Source organism: Acartia tonsa, chromosome 11, assembly GCF_053477335.1.
Source record: "Acartia tonsa isolate MP-2025a chromosome 11, ASM5347733v1, whole genome shotgun sequence".
In the NCBI taxonomy this organism is placed as follows: Eukaryota; Metazoa; Arthropoda; class Copepoda; order Calanoida; family Acartiidae; genus Acartia; species Acartia tonsa.
The window spans coordinates 31,013,077-31,036,375 of NC_137270.1; the positions used below are offsets into that span (position 1 = coordinate 31,013,077).

Genomic DNA, 23,299 nt, shown 5'->3' on the forward strand with positions numbered 1-23,299 from the left:
GAGGTTGCCTGTGCCTAGTGGGTTTAGGACCCCTGCAATAAACCTGGAATAGACAGACGGTGCCGTAGCCAGGCCAAAGGGCATCCTTTTCCATTGATACAAGCCCCTGGGGGTGGTGAAGGCGGTGCAGGGCCGGCTATCCTCAGACACACGGATGGTGTAGTATGCGGCCACCGCGTCTAAAGCACTGTAGACACGGTGCCCGCCAGCTCGTTCCACCAATTGCTGGATCCTAGGCAGGGGGTAGCTGTCCAGCTCCAGACACTTGTTGAGGGCCCTGTAGTCGACGGCCCAGCGGGTGCTCCCGTCCTTCTTCTTGATGGGCACCAGGGGGCTGCTCCAGGCGGAGTCCGACGGCTCTATAACTCCTTCCTGCAGCCAGGTGTCCAGTTGTTTCTCCAGTTCAGCCTCTTGCCGCGGGTTCAGATCCCTAAATCTCTGGCGGATCGGCTGGGTCCCTGGTTTGAGGCGCAGCTGCAATTCAACCACATCTGTGCAGCCGGGGGTAGAATTGGAGAAGACGTCCCTGTACTCTGACAACGTAGTCCAGACCTCCTTCTTGAGCAAGGGGTCCTTGCGTAGGAACTCATTGTCTTCCATCTCCAGGGCCTCCCACAACTCTTGCATGTCTATAGGCTCAGCAGGTTCTTGGAACGAGTGGAGACGCGGGGGAGGCGTATCAGAGACCTCCAAAATGTCAGGTTTGACCAGCTCCCCTGCCACTGGGAGGCCAGCATCCAGCAAGAGGGGCACCTCCCCCTCATTGACCACCAGTACTCTAAACACAGTGGCAGAGCCAGGCCTGTGGGCATACAGGCCCTCTGGAATAACAAGGTCCTCCCCAAACCTCTGTTCTGGGGCAGCTAGTTGAATGGCATCCTTGGTGCGATGGCCTACTAGCTCAACAGGGACCGCCATAACCCCGCGGCCAGGCAGGACCACCCGCTTGGCTGTGCGGAGCTGGGGTGGTTGACCGTCAGTTGGAGTGACAGCGCTTAGCCTATACGTGGCTGGTGAAGGGTCAGCCTTGGCTCCGGGACCCACCGGCCGCGACTTGACGGGCTCGGCTTCTGGAGAGGCTGACGTGTCGGAGCCAGGCGTGGCTCCGGGGGCGTCCGGCCACGATTTGACGGGCTCGGCGCTGGGAGAGGCCAAAGTGCTGGGCCCAGCTTTGGCTCCGTGGGCGTCCGGCCGCGACTTGACGGGCACGGCGCCGGGAGAGGCTGGGGCCTGAGAGTTGAGTGTGGCTCCGGGTACATCAGACCGCGACTTGACGGGTCTGGACTCGGGCTTGGCTGGTGGACTGGCTGGAGGTCCCAGGTAGAGGGGGCCAGGTGGACACGGCTGGCCGTTGATAAAGATGTCGGAGGAGAAGATTGGTTCTGGAGGGCTGGCAATCTCAGGAAACGTTGTTGGCAGGCTCTCCCTTGGCACCTTGGGCACTGGGGGCAACCCCATGGCTAGCAGGTTAGCTCCCTTGTGTGCGTTGAGCTCAGCGTCCACCCAGTGTGTGCCTTTCTCAACCACACGCGGCTGCTCAGGCAGGGGGCCTGGCAGAGGCCCCTCATAGCTTAGCTCTCTCTCGGCTGTCTCCCGGTCAATGGGGACGCCACGGAGTGGGATAAACTCCCCACGCGCCCACAAGCAAGGTGGTTGCATGTCGAAACAGAGCCTAGTTCCGAACTCCTTGAGAAAATACCCTCCTAGGTTCAGAGGGTGTGAGAGATTTCGGACCACAGTCACGTGGTATAGATGGAGTATAAGAGTGTGTGAAACTGCCATATATAACTCTTTTAATTTTCCAATTACCTGGAGGGGCTGGCCTTCCTCATTAGCAGTCAGGATCTGGGTGTTGTCCGGAATCAACATGCGTTGCACGCCCATCGCGTGCATGAGGTGCTCAGAAATTACAGCAGACCCTGGTACACGGTTGCCAGAGTCAATCATGGCATCAACCTGTACATGCTGGGCAGGGTCAGGAGTAGGGAACCTCACCCTGATATGGCAGGGGAAGTGGAGGTCCTGCCCTTGAGACAAGGGGGCCTCTCGTTCGGCTGGGGTTGGCAGAAACTTTGGTGGTGGCCGCACCGCAGCTATGGTGGTATCGCTTACCATGGTGGCTTAGACTGTAGCTTCGAATCACTAGAGCTTATTAATTATCACTTGGTCAACAATTTTATATTTATTTTTATCACTTGGTTGACATTTTATACACAATGATGTGTTGTTATCACTAGGAGCTCTAGGTGTGATTCTGGAAGCACTGGCAGCAGGGAATGTCCGTCCTGCAAGGTTCAGAGGGGTGACGGCGGTAGGGAATGACCCGTCCTACAGCGCCGCTGGTTCGAATCCCGAAAAATGGCGGCAGGGAATGGCCCGTCCTGCAGCGCCTCGGGTTCGAATCCTGGGAGGCAGCGGCAGGGAATGTCCCGTCCTGCCGTGCCTGTGGCTCAAAATCTGCTATCCGTCGCAGTGGTAGGGCTTACTTGTGTGCTGAAGCTTCGCAGCCACACATTGCCTTCTTAGGGAGACCAGCACACAGCTGTCTGTCTCGTAGGTTTGGCCTGGGTGTCCTGGGGCTTGTCCCAGCTACACTTGCCAATTTAGACTCAGTTTTGTAGCCGTCTGAGCTAAATTATCCGATTGCCGTGGCTGCGCACCTAGCGCTACTCCTACACGGCACGGAAAAAGCGTCTTAACTGGCGCTTTTAGCAGGCTAAATCTGCTTGCCGTAGGCCAGAGGCCCACATATTGCGTTCAAAATGATGGAAATTCGACCTAAAAAGGCCGTCTCACGGGTCAGTTGGCGGCTGATTGTCCCCTTACTTGCCAAAGGGTCCAATCAGAGGTAGAATAGGCTAGTTTCTGTAAGGCTCGATTGAAACACGCTGACACCAAGTTCTGGTAAGCCGAGCGTACTCGGCCCACGGGGTAACGAGTTCGGATTCAACGGGCCCTAGCCTTTAAGTATTCTACCAAACAAACAAGCAGGATTCAATCATACAGAATTATATATTTAAACTGAATAATATTTACAAGTTATGTTTACTATATATATACAACAAAAATATAACAATGGTTAGGTTTGAAGGGGGTGTGGGGCGCTAGGGCTTAGCGCCCGACGGTAGACAGGCTGTGGGGGCAGCGGTGGTAAAAGGGGAGGCAGTGCCTCCCGATTATATAAGCGCATGATGGGCTCGTGATAGTTGCATGTTCAAGTCCCCTCCCCACATTTAGGCAGGCTAGTTTGACCGCCGGGTGCGGGGTTAACAGCGGTCATGAGATGGATAGTGATATAATAGGATTAGTGCGGGGGGTTTGTTATCATAAGTCACAGCGAAGCAACTCTGTAATCGGCCTGTCCGTATGGGTGTCGTATTACCACAATACCCTTTTTCTTTTTTCTTGCGTTTTTGTTGTTCTTTTTTAATTCTCAATGGTTGGCCGACTATTTTTCATTAATTCGAATAGCTTCGCTTCTCGCACGTAAACCTCCTTATTTTGGATGTATTTAAGTAATAGGATGACTGGTGCAAAATGAATTGAAAATTGTTGCAGTTTAATTAGAATGATTTTTGCAAGAAAAAAGTTTCTAAACATAAACAAGATAGATTAGGTTACAAAGTTGCAAAGCTTTTAAAAAATACCTTGGAACAAAATGACTTAAAATAAGGTGTCTGATGGGCATACACTTTATCTTTACTTATCTTCAATCTGTAAAGCAGGTCAACATATTCTTAGTTTCCGATTTTGCACCTATCACCCTCATCTTTTCTCAATATTTACTATCTACTAATTAAAAAGCTTCAAACTTCCAAAAAAAATAAAAAATTTAAAATTTGAATGTATAATGCATAAATCGCTTTGTAGATGTTAAAAGTATGTCCCTTTGACCAGAGTAACTGAAAATAGCTTTTGTAATAGTTGGGTTATCTGTCGTACAACTTCGGAAATTAGGGAACAAATGGGTAATCAATTTTCAGTTGATCGTAAAGCAACCTCTTAGCGTTAACAAACAACGATGATAATATCCATAAGTAGCGAAACGCCCCAAATTGTGGATGGACTAAAGTATAAAGTGTATGTTTATTTCATATACATCCTAAATGATGATGAACAAAATAATCATGTAGATTAAAATTATTGATTGAAAAGTTTGGACACAATAAGCTTGGAATCAACTAATCAAAATACAATACTAGTACAAAATAAGATGAGGTTGGTATAAAACATTGGGTATCAGGATCATTTACAATCTAGTTCCCCCTCCCCCTAACCGTATATTGTGTTAATGTTATATATGTGCAGAAATGTATGTACACTTTCACATTTTACCCCCCCCCCCCCTCCCTTAAAAAAAGTTTACCCCCCCCCCCCAAATAAAAAAGCTTGGACGCCCCTAGGTCAAACAGACAAACTTAAATTGGAAAACCAACAGATAATAGATCCTTATGAATAAAATGAAATAACAAGGATGACAACATCCATAAGTAGCGGAGCTTAAAATCTTACTAACCAATGATGTTTTCGGATTGTTCCTACACTGAGTTACTATTGGTCCATATAAACAATTGTTTATCTAAACTTTTTGTATTTATTATTTTATCTTTATGTGATTTTTCTATGGTTGGCTGAACTACAATTTACTTTAGCATCATATTTTAGTCAGAAATAAACCTTTACATAGGTTGGGTGATTTTTAATAGCGCAGCTACTCTACTCTACAATCAGGGCCTTATGTTCGTCCATCTATATGTCATGGCTTGTCAAATGTAGTTCTTTATATGTAGTACTAGCTGCTACATCCTTAGAAGCCAGGCAGTCGAGATGCAGAAACTGAGAAGCTACACTGTAAATGAGAACTATATTGGTTCAGAGGTTGGCAAAATCCTTCGGTACATACAGACTACATAGATCCTGTTATTTTTATAGAATGATTGTACTATTGAAATTAAAAAAAATACTTTCTGAGTAAAAAAGATACGAAAGTGCTATTTTATCTTAGATTTGGTTAGGTAAGGGATATAAAACCCTACCTAGGCTAGTGTCCCTTATGGGCTGATAACGAATTTCAATATGAATAAAGACGAACCCCAAACTGTCCCACTTTGAGAAAGACGATTCCAGTGACGTCATATACGTTTCGGGAAAGATAAAGGGAAGGGGGGAAGAAAATCTCTTCAAAAGAGATGGGAGAAAAGGGAAGAGATTTTCTTCCCCCCTTCCCTAAACGTATATGACGTCACTAGAATCATCTTTCTCAAAGTGGGACAGTTTGGGGTTCATCTGAATAAATGTTTAATTTTTCTGCATAATTAATTTTTAAAACTTAATAATTTTTTGCTTGAAAAAATGTTTTAAGCAAAGCATCTCTATGTTTACGCAATTGCATATAGCACAGTGCATTTTTTAAATCGAGCATTCTGTATTTAAGCAATTTAACTACAGACTAGCATCCAATTCTATCATTATTATTACTCAAATATCTGGTTTTAGATTCGATTTGATGAATTTCTTTTCCATAAGATTTCTCTAAATTGTACTATATAAAAATCTACTTATACTTAAATACAACGTATATATGTATATTGTATAATGAAAGCTTGCAACCCTACAATCAATATATTATTACTTGGATGTTGCACCAGATTTTCATGTACTCTTACAAAGTGATACTTGCTGCTGACTAAAATAACACTACTCCCTAACCATCTCCTTTTCCCCATCCCTTTTCTCCTATTGAATGAACTAACTAACCAATAAATGAGGTCTATTTTAGTAAACTACATTAACATATTTTCTGCTGTCATTAAATGCATGAATTCTAAATCTATCCACCCTACTGACTAAATCCGCGCAAGCAACGCACACCCACCATACAAAAAAGAACATAACTTTGAAGGAAGAAACTTGTTTCTTCGCCGCAAAAGGAAGCACTGTGTCTTTTAATCCAACGCATAGGCACTTCAAAATGTGCACCGCAATATCCCATGATAAAGACAACACTGCTTGATATCGGCTATATAGTGGTTGTGCATTCACTTGCGCAAATTATCATATCTGCATGTATAGTGATTCATATTCGCATAAAAATACACAATAACAGGTTTTTTAATGATAATATGAAGCAATGGATAAAAAGACAGCTTTATAATAAAACGCGATTCTGCTACTTGGCGGAAATGTGTGAACACCTGCCTAGTGCCTGTAAATATCTCAATACTAAATGTTAGACCAAATTTCGTAGTGGCTTTGTGACGGCTCTAGAAACAAAAAGTGTTATCGAACGTGTGATTTCTCGTGTAATTGAAGAAAAAAGTGAATAAAGAGCATTTAAAAGGTAAGAGCATACTTTTATTACAAATTAAAGACTTTTTATGTGTTTGTTTATCATTAAATGTCTTTTGGATTATCTTTTTAACTATGAAGTTTGTTTATGTAAAAAACCCAACAAAAAGTTGACTTTTAAAATAATATTTCTTATTTTCAAAGGGATTTTATTCTTTCATAAAATAATCAAATAACTTCTCATCCTATGGGGCTTCATTTAATTCTTTTTTACTCGTTTGTTTTTACAAAATATTATTTAAGGTAATTTTTGTATTTTTATGATATTATATCACGTACTTTTAACTTTTAACCAAAAAATGATAATTTGATTTAAATTGGCCATAGTCCCCTATTTCTATAGTGAATCAACCAAAGAAGAGAGGAGACACTAGCTTTCAATTTACACTGCATTTTATTGAATTTGGATTGGTTAGTTTTCAGCTAAAAGTGTCATATTTTTTGACCAATAATTTCAATCTAAAGAAAGGGTAATATTCTTTATCGTCATTGGGGATGTATATATATTTATCGTCCATTGTATTATCTCTTTGTCATAATATCAATATTACCACTGTCATCTTAAAAATCATGTATTCGAAAACGTCAATAATGCAATTTTATTACAACGACGTCGATAACATGTCAGCTATGACAACTTTGATCTAATGTGAAACTTGTAGCTGGCTAAAACAATAATCCGATTATATACCCTTTTTACCCAAATCCCTTCCTCTCCTACTGGATGAACGAACTGACCAATAAATGAGGTCCAAAATAGATAATGATAATGTTTTTAGATTTGACAGAGGGTGGGGGTATCACTTTCAAAAATTGGGTTTAACCATGTAATTTAAAATTGTCATTCATTTTGGTAATTGTAACTTTCAAAATTTAATATTATTTAAATTGTTTCACATCACGCAATATTGAATTTTTTAATATTATAAATTAAGTTTACAACTTAATTTATCACGTTTTGAGGCTTCATAAATGACGGAACGCTTTATGGGATAATGCAATGGATGAAAAATTTATAAATATCCTCAATGATGATAAATAAAATCATGACAGCGGAAAATTTTCGTCAATTTAGGTTGCTAGCATACAACCCATTTATTGGTCAGTTCGTGGGGGGGGGGGATATAATAAAGGGGATGGATGAAGGTTATCGATATTTTACTTCAATTAATTTTTTAGAGACCATGAAAATCTGGTGTATTATCCTAACAATAATAAATCCATTAAACTTGCATATAGTTTTTAGTGACCTTAAAATAAAATAATACTTTAGTGTACTTTAAAAAAGAAAATCTTTTCCAGTATGGCTTCGAAACCAATTAATATCTGTTGGATTAGAACCGGTTCTCAGCCATATTAAAAAAATCATATACGGCATCGTATTACAGACAAATTTTCGCGAATAGTAAAATAAAAATCATAAAATAAATATCAGTTTTCTTAGACCGAGCAATAGATATATTGCAATGGGGAAACAATTTTTATGTTTTATCCTAAAGAACTTTTTAAAAGAAAGTAATTATTCTGGTTGAAGCTAGATCTCGGCTTTTATGGTTAGCAACAATACCTAAAATTCCCCATTCATACCAACAAAGTTTGGTTAGCGATCAATTTCGCATGATCCATTTCCTGAATTTTTACTACAGCACTTTTTTGCTTAAATTGAGAAAATCTCATCATTAAAAAACACCACTTAAATTTAAGTGCTAATAGCGGTTGCCCCCCCCCCCCCCAGCACTTAGGGACTCAAAAGGGTCAGATCTGGGCAGTAAAATCATCCCGGAACGTATGTGAAGAATCCCCAAAAACGAAAACTCAACCAGGAAAACTTAAGCTTCAGACCAAAAAACCGTACTACATTATAAAATAGAAATAGCATCTATGGGCTCTGTAATCGAAAGGACAGAGAGGGGCTGGAAAAATAGCTTAAAACAGTCAAGATTCAAATTTGGAAATAAAATATCATAAAGCCTTCACATGACCTATATAAATATTACTTAAAATAGAGAACTGAATCAGTTCATTAGCTAATAGAAATGTTAAGCTTTAGACAAAACAACCTTATTACTTTATATAATTTAACTAGCGGCTACGCCCCTGGAGACCTCTAGGGGAACATGAGAAGAGGAAAGTTGAATTCCAACGGCCAATTTTAATAGAATTTTTTTTTTAAATGTGCGATTTCTATGTTGCGTTTAAGTCTCTACGAATATTTTTTAAAAAAAATTAGATTTTTTGTGATTTCTCTTGAGAGGGCGTTGGAAACCTCCCCCCAAATAGTTAAAAACTTTTCCAGGACCTATGAGAAGCTACCCTGTTAAGGAGATCCCGATCGGTTCAGCTATTAGCGATATCCTTCGGTACAAACATTCACACAGACAGACAAAAACACATCCTGTTACTTTATTATAAGGATATTATCTAATACGGATATAACAATGTGCGGAACTGATGGCGTACTGCAAAGTTTCACGACCCTTAGCGTGCAGTTGGGCGCGTACTTTTACAAATTGCGTACATGCTAGTCGCGTAGGGGGTGGGGGGGGGGGGGGGTAAGTAGAGAAAATGGTCGGGTGGGGCAAGGAAGAAACATTTTGTTCAATAGTACAAAATCAGAGATTCCTGGTATAAAGCATTAAAAAAATCATAAAGCTCTATATAGTGTCTATTTAAAAGGGGATAAATTTGAAAACTTTGGGCTAAAGTATCCCGAATGACGTCATATTAGAAAAATGGACTATTCTAATATGACGCCATTCGGGCTATTTCGGCCAAAAGATTTTTTAATTTGTCCCCCTTTTTATTGGCACTATAAAGAGCTTAGAAAATCATTGTCCGCAAATAAAAAAAAATTTTAGTGTTTATTAAATCATCCATTTTTGCACTTTGGATGTAGAAATATTTTGTCATATTAATCTGATAAAAACATGAATGGTAATATTCATGAAAATAAAGCTCAATAAAACAGACTACAAACATACTTCAATAAACATAGTTTTTATATTTCAGAAAAATAATATTATTTCGAATCCGTCCGCTTTGGATGATAGTATAGTTATTTGTAGCATTGTATTACAGACAGCTTTTCGTGGATAGTAAAATTGAAAGCTATAAGATTAATTCCAGTTTCATTAGTCACAAGTGACCTAAGGCAAGGTCCAATAAAACTGGTATTAATATAATGATTTTTATTGAATTATTTTTAGAAAATTGTCTATAATACAATGCGAAACATGATTTTTCAGCATGGCTTACATAGGATAGGTTCTAATCTACCGGATATTAATCGGTTTCAAAGACATACTTGAAAAGATATTTCTAATAACTGTCCAATTAGGGTATGGATTTTAGGAAATATAATTTCTTTTCCTAGCATGCTTTTATGCTACGGTCAATTGGGATTGGACCCCCCCCCCCCTCCAATCAACATTAAACAAATTTCCTTTCAAAATTTGGCAAAGAAAAATGTATACAAATTCCATTTAAGTTTTAGACATTAAAATTAATGCTGTAATGCTTCCATATAATTTTAATATTTGTACTTGATATCTATGTTAAGATAAATTCTATACAATTATTGGTGGGTATTCACTTACACATAAAATGGCACTGGCTATGTGCTTCATACTCACAAAAATAAATAGCATCTAGGGGCGCTATATTTGAAAGGGCAGAGAAGGCCTTCAACATATTTTAAAATCACTTTAAGACTTTAAAAAAAACCTTAAGCCATTAGAGGACCTTTGTTAAGCTTACCAAAAATAAACAAACCAATCAATTCAGTAGTAATTGAGATCTTAAGCTTCAGACAAAAAAAACCTTATTACTTTATGTTATTTTAGCAGCTTCGCCCCTAGCCTCTGAGGGCTTTGCCCCAAGAGGTAATTTAAAAAAAATAATTACCTCTAGAGCTGCCACCACTAATTAGATAATTAAATAATAAAAAAAAATTGGGAAGAGGGATTTAAAAAAAAATGCGTTTTTCTTGGGGGGGGGGGGGAGGGAGGTTGGAGGTGTCCCCCCCCCCAAGAAAATAGCCTAAAACCACCACAGGACCAGTAGGAATATTTTCTGAAGAGTAGAAGCCGATCGGTTCAGTGGTTACCGAGATCTTAAGAGACAGACGGACGGACAGCCGGACAGACAGACGGACAGACAGACGGACAGACAGACGGACAGACAGACGGACAGACAGACGGACAAACAGACGGACAGACAGACGGACAGACAGACGAACAGACAGACGGACTGACAGACGGACAGACGGACAGACATTATTATACTTTGTATAATATAAGATAGATGGTTATCTAATGATTATCGTTAAACTAAAAGAAATGGTAGTTTAAGCTGTTCAATATACAGTTCTGATGATTTGATAAAATGATACATGCACGGAAGTGATTACACACAACAATTATTATATCAAAATACTAGAGTTGGCTCAATATAACTATATCGCTATTGGCTAGTTTTCTATAAGTACAATGTACATATCTATTTATCTATTTCTCAATAAATCAATTTTCCTCCCCCGCCATTACTATCTATAAGAAAGAAGCAAAAAAAGATTTTTTCAATTATATTTTTTTTCACATTACCATCACCAAAGGGTTAATATGATTAAAATTTTAGTTTTAATATTTTAATACAAAGGAAGTGTCGCCATAATCGAATTCTTTTAAAATTCAGTTTTCTTAGATTTACTCTATTATGAACGTATATTTTTTATTTATGAAAAAAAGGATTAAATACTTCAATGTAATTCAAATATCTACATGAAGTGAAAAACTTAATTCATTCCATAAACAAATAGAATAAAGGTCTTATCGCTTTGGTCAGTGAGAGTTAAATGAGGATTTTTGGAGCATTATGAGTTTTAAACATTTTACCATTGGAAGACTCGAGCTCATTTATAGACGTTTATTTCCTATATAGATCTGTCATGGATCTTGATGCAATAAAGCAGGCCGTTTTGTAAATGTTAAAAATTGGAAGATTTCATTAAATAAAAGTAATCGCAAATATACTTAGTAAATGAGAAACCAAAGTTTTTGACACCCCGAAATTAGCTTATCTAGACTTAACACTTCAAAACTCTTTTTTTTGACAACCTAAACTACCATGATAACAGGATATAGGACAATAAAGGATAAAATAATTTTCTATTAAATCATGATTAGTAAATTATGCCTTTTGTAGCTTTTAACTATCTAGGGGGAGAAAAAAAGTCCTATTCTTGCATTCTTACTTAATTATGATTTTAAAAGTATTAACAAAAAATTTAGCTTTAATATCTAAAATTTTTACTTAATTCAAATAAAAATACCTATTATTTCAGTATTTTTAGCCAGTTACTGTTTATATATGCTACCAGCTACGCCCCTAGCATCAAGGATATCTGTATTCGAAGGGGCAGAGAGGAGCTAGAAAAATAGCTACATATTGTAAGGGAGAACCATACCGGTTCAGCAGTTTGCGAGATCCTTTGGTACAGACAGACAGTTACCCTGTTATTTCTGTTATAAGCATTATATAAGAAAGAGCGTGGAACTTTAAGAAAAAGTTGAGGTTTGTTGGGTGTTTGGCTATTGGTCAGATGATTTTTGGATTCTTTTTGGTTTTAAAATGGTATTTTTTTTCAATTCATGTCCTAATAATGTTACAAAAATGATAATTTTGTCAATATTTAATATAAATAGGATAAGACTTTAAAAGATATTGAATATAAATGATAAAGTTCCAAAAATAACATTCAAATATAAGAAAATTAAACCTTGGGCATTTTATAATCCATTAATAACAGATCTATAGTATAGATGTATTTACAGATAACTACCTCCCTTCCTTTTTCATTGACATTCGTCTGCTACCAAATTATTTCCTGCTACTTGGCTGTGTTATTACACACCACAACATTGGTTGATTTTCAATGACCCAATTAAAAGACGGCACAAGGACAGTGCGATTGATAGATAAAGTTATTTAATCCTTTCCCTCTATAGTGTTTTAATCTAATCCATTAATAAACAAAAAAGTTAAAATTATTTATAAATAAATTGTTTTGAAAAGTTATCAATAAGGGATGGACGTACTGCTAATTATACTCTAGTTATAGACTAGCTACGCTACGCTACTAAATAGTTAGGATTATGTAAAAAAGAGGCCTTTTTAACCCATTCATTCATTTAATAAAAAACGCATTTGTTATTCTAGCACCGGAATGATGCAGTTATCTGGTTAAGGGCAGATTCATTTTATTGAACCTTTAAATAAAAAAAACAAGGATGACCATATCCAGAAGGTAAGAATAGACAAACTATCAAAATAAGTAATAACTATAGTAGATGTACAGTGTCATAAAAAACGAAGAGAAAGAATAAACAAAAACTCAAAGAAAATCACGAAATCTCTAAAAAATAATGTGGATGTCTTTTAAAGCATGACCGACTTACAGACAGACAAAATAATGTATAGGCTAGAGTCGCATATGTCATAGGAATCTTCACTGAATTTTGCAGCTGTGTATATTCAATAGTGCCCGAGAAAAATAAAGTTCCCGCATAGCATAACAGACTGACTGACTGGCAGACAGACAAAGTTTAATATAAATTTTAGATTAGCTTCGATACAAAAACTAAATTATGATTACATGAAAATAATATACCTAGACAGAATTTAAAAACATCTTGATAACAATTTATTATTATGTGCTTTATATACTTGAATCTATAAATCATATTTGCACTTTTGTTCTTTAGCTCGCTATGGCCAACAAAATAGAAATTAAAATACGTAACCACAGTCAATTGTTTAAAAAAATATTCAAAATGTTGCTCTAACTCAAAATACATGTTTAGCACTGATATCCCATCATTGTATTTAAAATAATTTGAAAATAAGGAGGAGTAGTTTTGCTTTACCCCTACGGGCTAACTAGTGCTCAATAAAACCTATCTATTACTGATATTTAGTCATAAACAAACAAACATTCAACTACCATCCCCCCCATTTTAAAAAAATTCTGGGGAGGAGAATTATAATTGCTCAAAAACGTACTTGACGTGAAAGCGCCAAAATAATATAAAACCTTACATGAAAAACAGGCAAATTCTTTGTTTACTATTATTTGAACTTAATATACTGAAAGTGATAACAATCGCTATAGATTATAAAATATCACCGGTGCTTTACGAAAATGAAATAAAAGTTTCGTCCAAGTCAAGAAAGTCTGTATTTCCATTCACTGAGGAGAAAATTATCCATTTTCTTTAAACTCAACCTAACAAAACCTGCGCTACTAAAACAAGGCATCATCTTTTTATTTGGTGTTTTTTTATGGGGGGGGGGGGGGAGTTGGGTTTTGTTGCTTATTAGGATATTGCAATTTGATGCACTTTTTCAACAAATATGATCTTGAAAATTTTGACTCAGTTAAATAAATAAACAAAGCATTGATAATTAATTATCCAAACTTGATCTTTGGGTTTATATTAGAAATATTCTTAGTAGCGTAGCTACTTTATATTTTTGTAATAATTTTTTATTTATCTTAGACACATGAAAGAATATTTAGCTTTTAAAAGTTTTAAAAGTTATAAATTTTTGTGTAAGAGTAAAAAAAACAATTTATGGTTTTATTTCTCTAATAAATGTATGCTCCAGGTATGTACGTACAAACTTTTTTATTTCGAGCGGGGTAATCTTAAATTTTGAGGTTGGTAAAATTAGGGGTTTCCAAGTATTATGGGGGTTATTATATTATCCATTTACCCCCATCCTTGGACGTCTATGGTAGGTTCAGTTGAAGTTAGAGTTTTTTTTTACTTCCTTGTTTAATATTGACTTTTTATTCATTTTGTATTTTTTATGTTTGTCGATTAACTGTTTATAAAGACCTTGTCCCAAAAATAGCGAATACAAGGATGACAACATCTATAAAAGCTTAAAAGGAAATCAAATAAGGAACGAATGAATAATCCTATAATATAAAGTATCTATCAGTATCTATTTGTCTGTTACAAAGGATCTCGCTGAACCGTTATAGTTTACCTTTATTTTCAGATTTAAGTCAATGGATGGTTTTGAGCTATTTTTTTAGCCTCCCTCCTCTTTTAACCCTTCGAATACGGAGCCCTTAGATGCTAAAAAACTGTAGAGATGCTATGTCTGAAACAATGTGCCTAATCATCGAAGGAATCGGACACGTCTATTATGATTAATATCAATGAATGATAATAATGAAAAATTAATTGAATTAATCTCTTACATGTCAAATAGGCTATGTATCAAATTTAGCTGTTTTTAACAAATAGATGGACGAACTGATTCCTAGGTCAAAAAGGTCCAATATTCTAAATGAAGCTTCTCTGTTAACAAGTTCTTATAGAATAATATTATGCTTTTTAAGTTTTGACACTTTACAAGTGTTCATGTTTGTTTGTTGAATTTCAGAGTATATAGTAAATATCACTTTGAAAATGCCACTTTTAGTTGTTATCAGCCATTTAAAATTAGTGCATAATTTACATGCATTGAAAAAAAATGAACTAGAATTTTGATAAGAAAATGCTTCAGATTTTAATCAGTTATTGATACTTGTTATCACCACATAAACAGTTATAAAAATAATTAATTAAATGTTTGAATGAATAAATTTAATTAATTATACATCTAAAAATGATTGTTGATTACATGGAAAAAATAAGGTAACTATTTTAAAGGTCGTCAGATTTTGAAAAATACACAAATGAAAGAATAGTTATTTCTTTCATCGTATTATAAACGGCTTTCCGCGGATATAGAATGTACAATTATAAGATTAAAACCGGTTTTTTAGCCCCGAGATGCCGAAGGCACGGGCTAAAAAAACTGGTTTTAATCTTATGATTGTACATTTCTATATTCGTAGAAAACTGGATATAATACGATGCTAGACATAGTTTTTTCGAATGGATGAGAACCGGTTCCTATCCACCGGATTCGAATGAATACGAGAAAATATTTTATTTCATATTTTTGTGTCCGTCCGTATGTCAGTAACGGATAGCTCTCATTGATTATTTAGTAATTTTAGAATTGTCCTATCAATTTTAAATTTTGCACTTTAATACTTTTGAAAATAATCATATAATCATTATGTACAGTTATTCAAGGGCTGAAATTTTATGAGTGTTCAAGTTCGTTTTTTCGACAGTCTTATTTGTTAAGCTTCGCATTTATGTATGTTGTTATCCTTGTTTTTTTTCATGAAACCTGCTAGTTGTACTTGAGAAGTTCTGTAACAATTTTTTTCAAATCTATGTAAAATCCAAAATGATTGAAATTTGAAAATAAAGTGAAACTCTTAAATCACTCGAATGAAACGGGAGACTAGGATTATCAAGGGTTTAAAATACTCAAAATACACCGCTAAAAACTTGGAGGTTGGAGGGATGTGATTGTGGAGGGACTACATGGCCCCTTTTCCCCTCGGAATACGTTTAACCTTTGTTTGCTAATTGGGGATATGATTGATTTGTCTTCTATTTACTTATCCCTGAAACCCTGGACATAATGGCTATTGTCAATTGCCCTTTATTTGTACAATTGGATATATAATACATTCATATTTTGAGATATTCTCGCAAACCCTGATAAAAAGTTTCTTCCAGCTGGCTAATATAACATTACCTCCCCTCATCAGGACTTTACCCCATCCTATCCCCAGACCACGGAGGAACGTATTGACCAGCATTGACCAACAAAAATTTCCATATCACAATATCCACGTTTTCTATATCCATTTTTTGTGCAGAAGTTTTTAAAACCAGTATTAATATGATTTTATGAGCTGATAATATCTTAATTTGTAATTTATACTGACAATAGATTTATTTCTTTAGATGTCAAGTTAAAGACAATTATGTCTTTTACATAATTTTGAATTTTTTGAAGACTTAAATTTGAAAATAACATAGCCTAAAACCACCCCGAGAGCTTTAAAAGAAACATTAACCCTTAACAGTAATACGCTTTCTAAATTGTACCTAACTTTTCCAGGAATCATCATGCCGAGTTTGAAATGGTTAAGCTCCCTAAATTGATAACAGCAATCCGTTGCGGACGTTTGAACAAAGAAAAGCTTTGCTTTTGAATTATTTTATCCCTCTAATTCATAGAATCTATTGCCTTTTTGATAATATCTTAGAACAACTTTTTTTGCTATCAATTTCAATTATGTCTTTTATAGTACAAACAACCAATGTGACAAGTTTCTCAAGTAGCTGGAGGAGGGTGCATAAAAACATGTACTTTTTAATACTTCGGCCCCTAGATGCTAACAAAACTATAATCCTATAATTTTTCATATCAATATCCGCGGAAAGCTCTTTAAAATACGATAAGATAAATAATTACTTAATTTTACCACCATTGCTTTTCTTGTCCTTTACTAAAGTAATGGTATATTTGTCAATTAATTTTCAGTATATTCATTAAATAAGACTTAAATAACCGCTTAATGCTTTTGGGAATTGAAAATTTTATATTTTTCTGTTGGATATTTCGTATAGGGAAAAGTTAGATTTCAAAAAAGTTTAAAACTACATGAGACCTATATAAAGCTTTCCTGAAAAGAAGAACTCTACCTGTTAAGATGTTCACGATATCTTAACTGACAGAAAAAATTCTAACTACTTTATATTACACGCTTAATTTAATGCATTTTTTTAACTTAGCTGAAGTAAAATGTTTGGCTTGAATTTTAATTAATTCCAAATAGCAGAATGTTTGTTTAAGAAAGTTTAAGTAAACTTTTTAATAATGTACATGTGATTGTTATTAAACATTTTCTTTGTTGTATTAAAATTGTTTATAATAAATAATAATGTTTTATATTTGATAGGGCAGTAAATGTCTTCTTTCTTTGTCATTATTTTAAATATTTTTATTATAAATAATAAAATTTTGTACACTTTCCTTTTGTTTTATGTAGCAAAACTACTTTTAGTCAAAATCTTATTATTAAAACTTTTTAAAGGTTTGGTTAAGCTAAGAATATTTTCGAGAATCGTAAGAAACTTAAGGCATAAGATAATAATTGGCAGTCCTATTCCTCCCTTCTGGAGAATGTTGAAAGGCTCAAGCATTCCAAAGGAGCTTAAAATTTGTTTTTAGGAATTAGAGTATCACAGGCTTTGGGAAAAGATTGTCTTATTATTTATTACTTTGACATGCCATAAATATTTTTAAGTATTACACTTGGATTTACAGGTAGATGATAGATGAACTAGCTGTACTAGAAAAGAAAATTATTTTCCTTGTTTTTAAAGACAGTTTAAAAATACAGATTTCAAACAAAGGACTTTACACCCTGAACATCAGATACACAGGAATAGGTAGACTGAGATGAATTATTCCTCTTCCAAATAAAAAGATAATTTGCTTAGGGTCACTTTTTTTCAAGTATGGCTTCGAAACCGATTAGAATCGTTTCTCAGTCATACTGAAAAATCATGTATGGTATCTATTACAGACAGTATTTCACGATTATTAAAATATAAATCATAAAATGACCTTCGGCTCCTCAGATCTAACAAAACTGGCTTTAATCTTTTAATTTTTTATCTTCATAACCGCGGAAAGCTGTCAATAATACGAAGTAATAAATAACCATTACAAATATTTATCGCATGAGTTAGCCTAGTTTAGAGCATACTAGTCCTAATCTTGGACCTATCCTTATATCCCTGGTCACAATTGACGTCAGCTAAGAAACCTGCTGCCCTAGCGCCACATTTTTACACGCTCAGCTACTCTATCACATACTTTTCCGGCTGAAACAACCAAAATCACGTGTTGATTTGATGTTAGTCATGTAATTATATGGTTGTTTCACTTTTAGAAATATCAGAAAATAAATAGTTGATCTATCTCAAAATATAATATTTTTAACATAAATGGATGATAATGAGTGGAGTTTATTTAATGCCTAAACCCTGCGGGGGTCTTAACCCTGCTATTACTTAATACAATCCAACCTCATCAGACGTAAAATAAAACTTACGAAACACTATCCCCCCTTATTTTTGATTTATAAAATAATGGTGGTGAGGGTTTCTGCGCTTATTACAGTTAGGGAGTTGAATCCATTTTTATAGAAGCAGAAATATAATCTATGATTATGGTTTGGACCCTCTAAAACTGTAATCTACCCTTCCACTTTCCCCTCTCTTGGTGAAGATATCTTCAACGCCGATACGATTTTTGAAATGTAAGATTCTACTTTCCCTTCTCTTGGTGAAGATATCTTCAACGCCGATACGATTTTTGAAATGTAAGATTCCACTTTCCCCTCTCTTGGTGAAGATATCTTCACCAAGAGAGGGGAAAGAGGAAGGGTAGATTATAGTTTTAGAGGGTCCAAACCATAATCATAGATTATATTTTTGCTTCTACAAAAATGGATTCAACTCCCTAACTGTATTAGTGGATGGAATACTTATTCGGAGGATTCAAAATATCTATGTAGAAATAAATATAAACTTTAAATTTGTTTATTTTATTTCAAACATAAAGTTCAAAATATTTTGCTAGATTCAATTAATGTTAGCAATGAAGCTACAATCTGATGATATTGTCTGTCAGTCTGTCTTACCTAAAGATTTTGATGACAAAAACTAAATTCCAATTGTCATCTAATACTCTTAGAAATGATCTAGAGAACACTGGAGAAATGTATTGACTGGATGAAACACACATGCAAATTTGCAGGGAGGGAGAGGACATGGCATTTGCAATTATACTTGTTCACATAGTTTGTAAAACAAGTTTTACCATTTAAAACATTGCATTGGGGACTTTTATTGAATCTTGATTATGTTTTACAAGCCAATAATGTCTAAACGTTTACACGAATAACGCCAATCTACAATTACAGGGGCTATTTTTTTATATTTTGGGGTGTACATCAATTCATCCTCTACTGCTTATCCCCTAAGATCACTGATAATTTGAATAATAATTATTGATGAAATCTAAATTTGAAGCCAATGAACTTGAAATATAATTCATGACTGAATCATAAATTTACATTTCACAAATTATAAAAGTAATTCTTCAGCTTTAATAGAACAATTTATTTTTTTCGTTCGGTCCTTAAGATCTCTATAATTGCTAATTTTCTGCTTTTCAAGGAATAACTCTACTGGTCCTGCGATGTTTATTTTCTAGAATGCAACTGCTACTGTAGAAAAAACCCCACAAATAAAAAGGGGCGAATTCGAAGCCACTAGTTTTATATAATATAATATTCAAAAATTTAACAGTTCTAATAAATTTATACATTTATTGATGAATTATATGATTGTTTATTTCTTCCACAATATTGGAAAATTTGTTTGCTATAATTGGGGGTGTAAATCAATTTAACGTCTATTATATTGTCCCTTTATGTCCATAAATCTGCAGGGGGGTAGATGACATTGGGCTATTTATTATAATAGTCCCCAAAGTTTTATAATAACATGTTCATATTCGTCCGCTCTTCAACTTTAGAGTCTTGTATTAAATTTTAATTGGTTGGTTCATTAAATGTCCAAACGTTTTAACAATAAATTACAGGGTGCGCCACATAAAACCGGACTTTTTCTTAATTGTAAACAAATTAACATAAAATCGTTAATTTTAAAGATTTTATTAAATTTTAAAAACTGGGAAGCAAACTAGGTATATGACTATAAGATCAATGAATAAAATCGCCGCCAGCATCAATCACCGCCTCTACCCGCCTCCTCAACCGCCGGCAGTCCCAGGTCAAAATGTACCTGTCCAAGCTGGCGAAGTTCTCCTTGATAGTGGCAATGAGGAAGGTCTTTGTGGTATGAGCACGTCTATTGGTGCATGCTTTAAAGTAGCTCCAGGCCCAAAAGTCCATTGAGTTAAGATCGGGCTGCTGGGAGGCCACATTTCCTTAGGATTGTGAGTAACCGCAGGATCCAAATTCACCCAACTTTCAAGCTACCCTTTGGCACGGAGGCCTTTATTGGGGCCACAGTTGAGCTAGAACGACGTTCTATACCTTTTTAGAAATGGCATGAAGATTCAGCTAGGGTTGTCAGCGCAACCCATAGTCTAAAACGAGTTTAAGTTTCATATGGGTCTTTAACGTCGAGAACCGAGAAATTTTCACGATTTTACACGATTTTTGACGTTTTTGACATCTCTAAATCTGTCACGCTTCACTTTGCCGGAGTACTACGGCCAAGCCATTTTAGATAGAGAGCTCTAGTCTTTTCTAGTGTCTTACTTATGTATCTAACAGTATCCCCAGCAAGTTGCATAACCCTACCTCATCTACAGATGGGCTGAGGTCCGATTTAGTGGGCCTTAGTCGAGAATCCAGATTATATCACCAGCGCATTTCGAATCTGCCTTGTTGAACTTAAGCGCAACCAGCTCGGAGTACGAGCCCATCTTCGTCCAAAGATTTTTTTGTGCTTAAAAGTCATTACCTAAGCTTTTTATAGTGGGGTCAAACGTCCTGATTGGTCAAATAGTTTTGACGCTATGACCGTTTAAAAAAAGTCCGGTTTTATGTGGCGCACCCTGTATATCCACGGATACATTATCATATTGAGGATTTTCATCAATTTATCGGCCATTGTTTTATCCCTTTACATCCCTGATTAAATGTGAGGTTTGTTACATGACTTGTAGAGTATCATTGCAACTAAACCGACCCAACTATTTATTTAATTTGAAAGATAACTGTAAAACATTAATTTATTTATAAATTTATTAATTTATTTAATAAGTGTTAAAATCATCACTATTTCATATGAAGTGTGGAGTTTAGGTTGGCTTCTGTTTACTTATACTACCACTATCTTTTGATAGATTTTCTAATGCGTCTGCAGGTAGTTTCGGTTGATAGTGGCTGAATTTTGTTGCATCTTTGACTTGCTGAATAATCCTTTAAGCCGCCGAATTTGTGTGGTTTGTTGTTGCTGCAGCTCGTGCTTTTTAAAATTCTTGTTATTAATACTGAGAGGGTACATAATGGAAAATAAGTACTTTGGATGTCGTTTCAAATGTCCCACTAATATGTATGCAATTTTCAGCAATAAATCATTTAAATTACATTTTAAATTTCCCATACATTATGGGAAATAATTAGGAGTGGCTCGTTTGAATTTAAACTATCGGTTGTGCCCCTAGCAACTAGGTATTCGAAGGGGATAGAAATATAGCCTAAAACAACTCATCAAGACTTAAATTTTGAAGAATAGCCAAAATCATTCGAAAACTTAAATTTAAAAAAAAATAGCTAAAAGCCATCTGAGGGCCCAATAATCTTATTAAATAAACAATAATCATTCTATTGTAAAGTTTCCTTTTTTCATTTTTACAAAAGAGTAATGATGGGGGATTTACATTCACCATTCCAAATAGTCTAAAACCTGCCTCGAGCTTTTATTTTGCTTTCCATTATATTTTTGGGTCTGCTTGATCTTTCCGTTTTTATTTTTATACCTCATACTTTAATGTTTGTCTTCGCAATTGCTTTATTTGCAAATATTTTGCGCAAATCAATTGGCAGATTTTAGAATTAAATCTGGATGATGAATGAAATAAATCAGTTGTCAAAACAGATGCAAAATGATATTTTGCCTTTATAAAAAAAGCAAATTAGAACAAGGCCGTTTACATTTCTTAATTCTTAAACTTGTAGATTAGCTTCATCACTTCTCCACGCCCCCTTGAACATACTAAATGTGTTAATTGCAGTTTAACGCGCTTAATCGTCAAGAGTATTAAGTATGTTAACACCCAACGTACAAACAACTCTTTAATTACACGACCTTTGTCTGGAAGTCCTAACTGTGTATGGTAATGCGTTGCGTCTGTTCATGGGTCGATGCATTCTCACTACTCTAACCATTAATGTCGCGCATCTTACTTAGCAGCATTAAACCCCGTCTTTAGTTTTAAAACGGTGTCGAGCCGAGACTCGATCCCATAACCTCCCCGAAGACGTCGAATGCACTACGTTTTAAGCCAAGGTTACAGGTAACCTTCAAAATGCTCTGAGGCTCTTTTTGTCTTCTTAAAATAAAATCAGCAGCCTATTCTAATTTTTTTGCTGTGAAAATAGTGTTACGGACTGACAGACTGACAAACAATATAATGGAGTAGATTCGCCACTAAAAATATGTACATATTGACTTAATAGTTAAACATAAATTATAGTTATATTTTTGTTTAAATTATTTTGTACGGTGATATGTGATGATGTACTAAGAGCCATAGAAAGATATAGGGATTATAAAAAAGGAATTAATAGTTTAAGGAGCTGCTGAAATTATCAAAATGATTATAAATAAAGTAAAAAATTTAAAGCACTTTGAGGAAATGGAAAATTAGGATTAACAAACGACTAAAATACTCAAAATGCACAAGTTTTCTAGAAAATGCTTAATTGGATACAGCTTTAGATTGTCTGAATATTCGCTTTTTTGATTAATCTATAAGCTAGTCTTGGGTCTTAACTAAACATACAGTTATAAATGAATTAAATGAATATTTTATTCATAAATATCAACAGTCAAATTTATTTATATGGTTTTTTTAAAAGAATTTCTGTATAGGTAGGAAATATGAAATGATGAGTATTTACACATTGTTTTCATACAGGTCATAAATTCCATGTTGGCAATGGCCAACTGTTTTAGAATCTATATTCATATAAATTTTATTTGAAGTGCTATGCTTTGTGATGTACTACCGACCGAGGTCATTGATCATTTAATTTATGAAAAAATATGAATGTCATATTTGAATAAAGAATAATTGAAATTTTACATTATATGTTAACAGAAATAGATATTCATATGTATATTGTAAGGGATGAGATAATAGACAATAAATCAATTTACCCCAAAAATTACTCCATATTCGCAGAACAAAATGG

The 23,299-nt window shown here is 35.3% G+C and overlaps 1 protein-coding gene across 2 annotated transcripts in view; it reads left to right on the forward strand.

Annotated features, from left to right (window-relative positions):
* The first annotated feature begins 6,242 nt into the window (after positions 1-6,242).
* The window catches only part of LOC145332758 (ATP-sensitive inward rectifier potassium channel 12-like), a 107,599-nt gene continuing 90,542 nt past the window's right edge, over positions 6,243-23,299 (forward strand). For both annotated transcript variants that reach the window (XM_080177815.1, XM_080177816.1), the window contains exon 1: positions 6,243-6,340. The gene's annotated coding sequence lies outside the window, so the exon portion shown is untranslated. The remainder of the gene's footprint in view (positions 6,341-23,299) is intronic.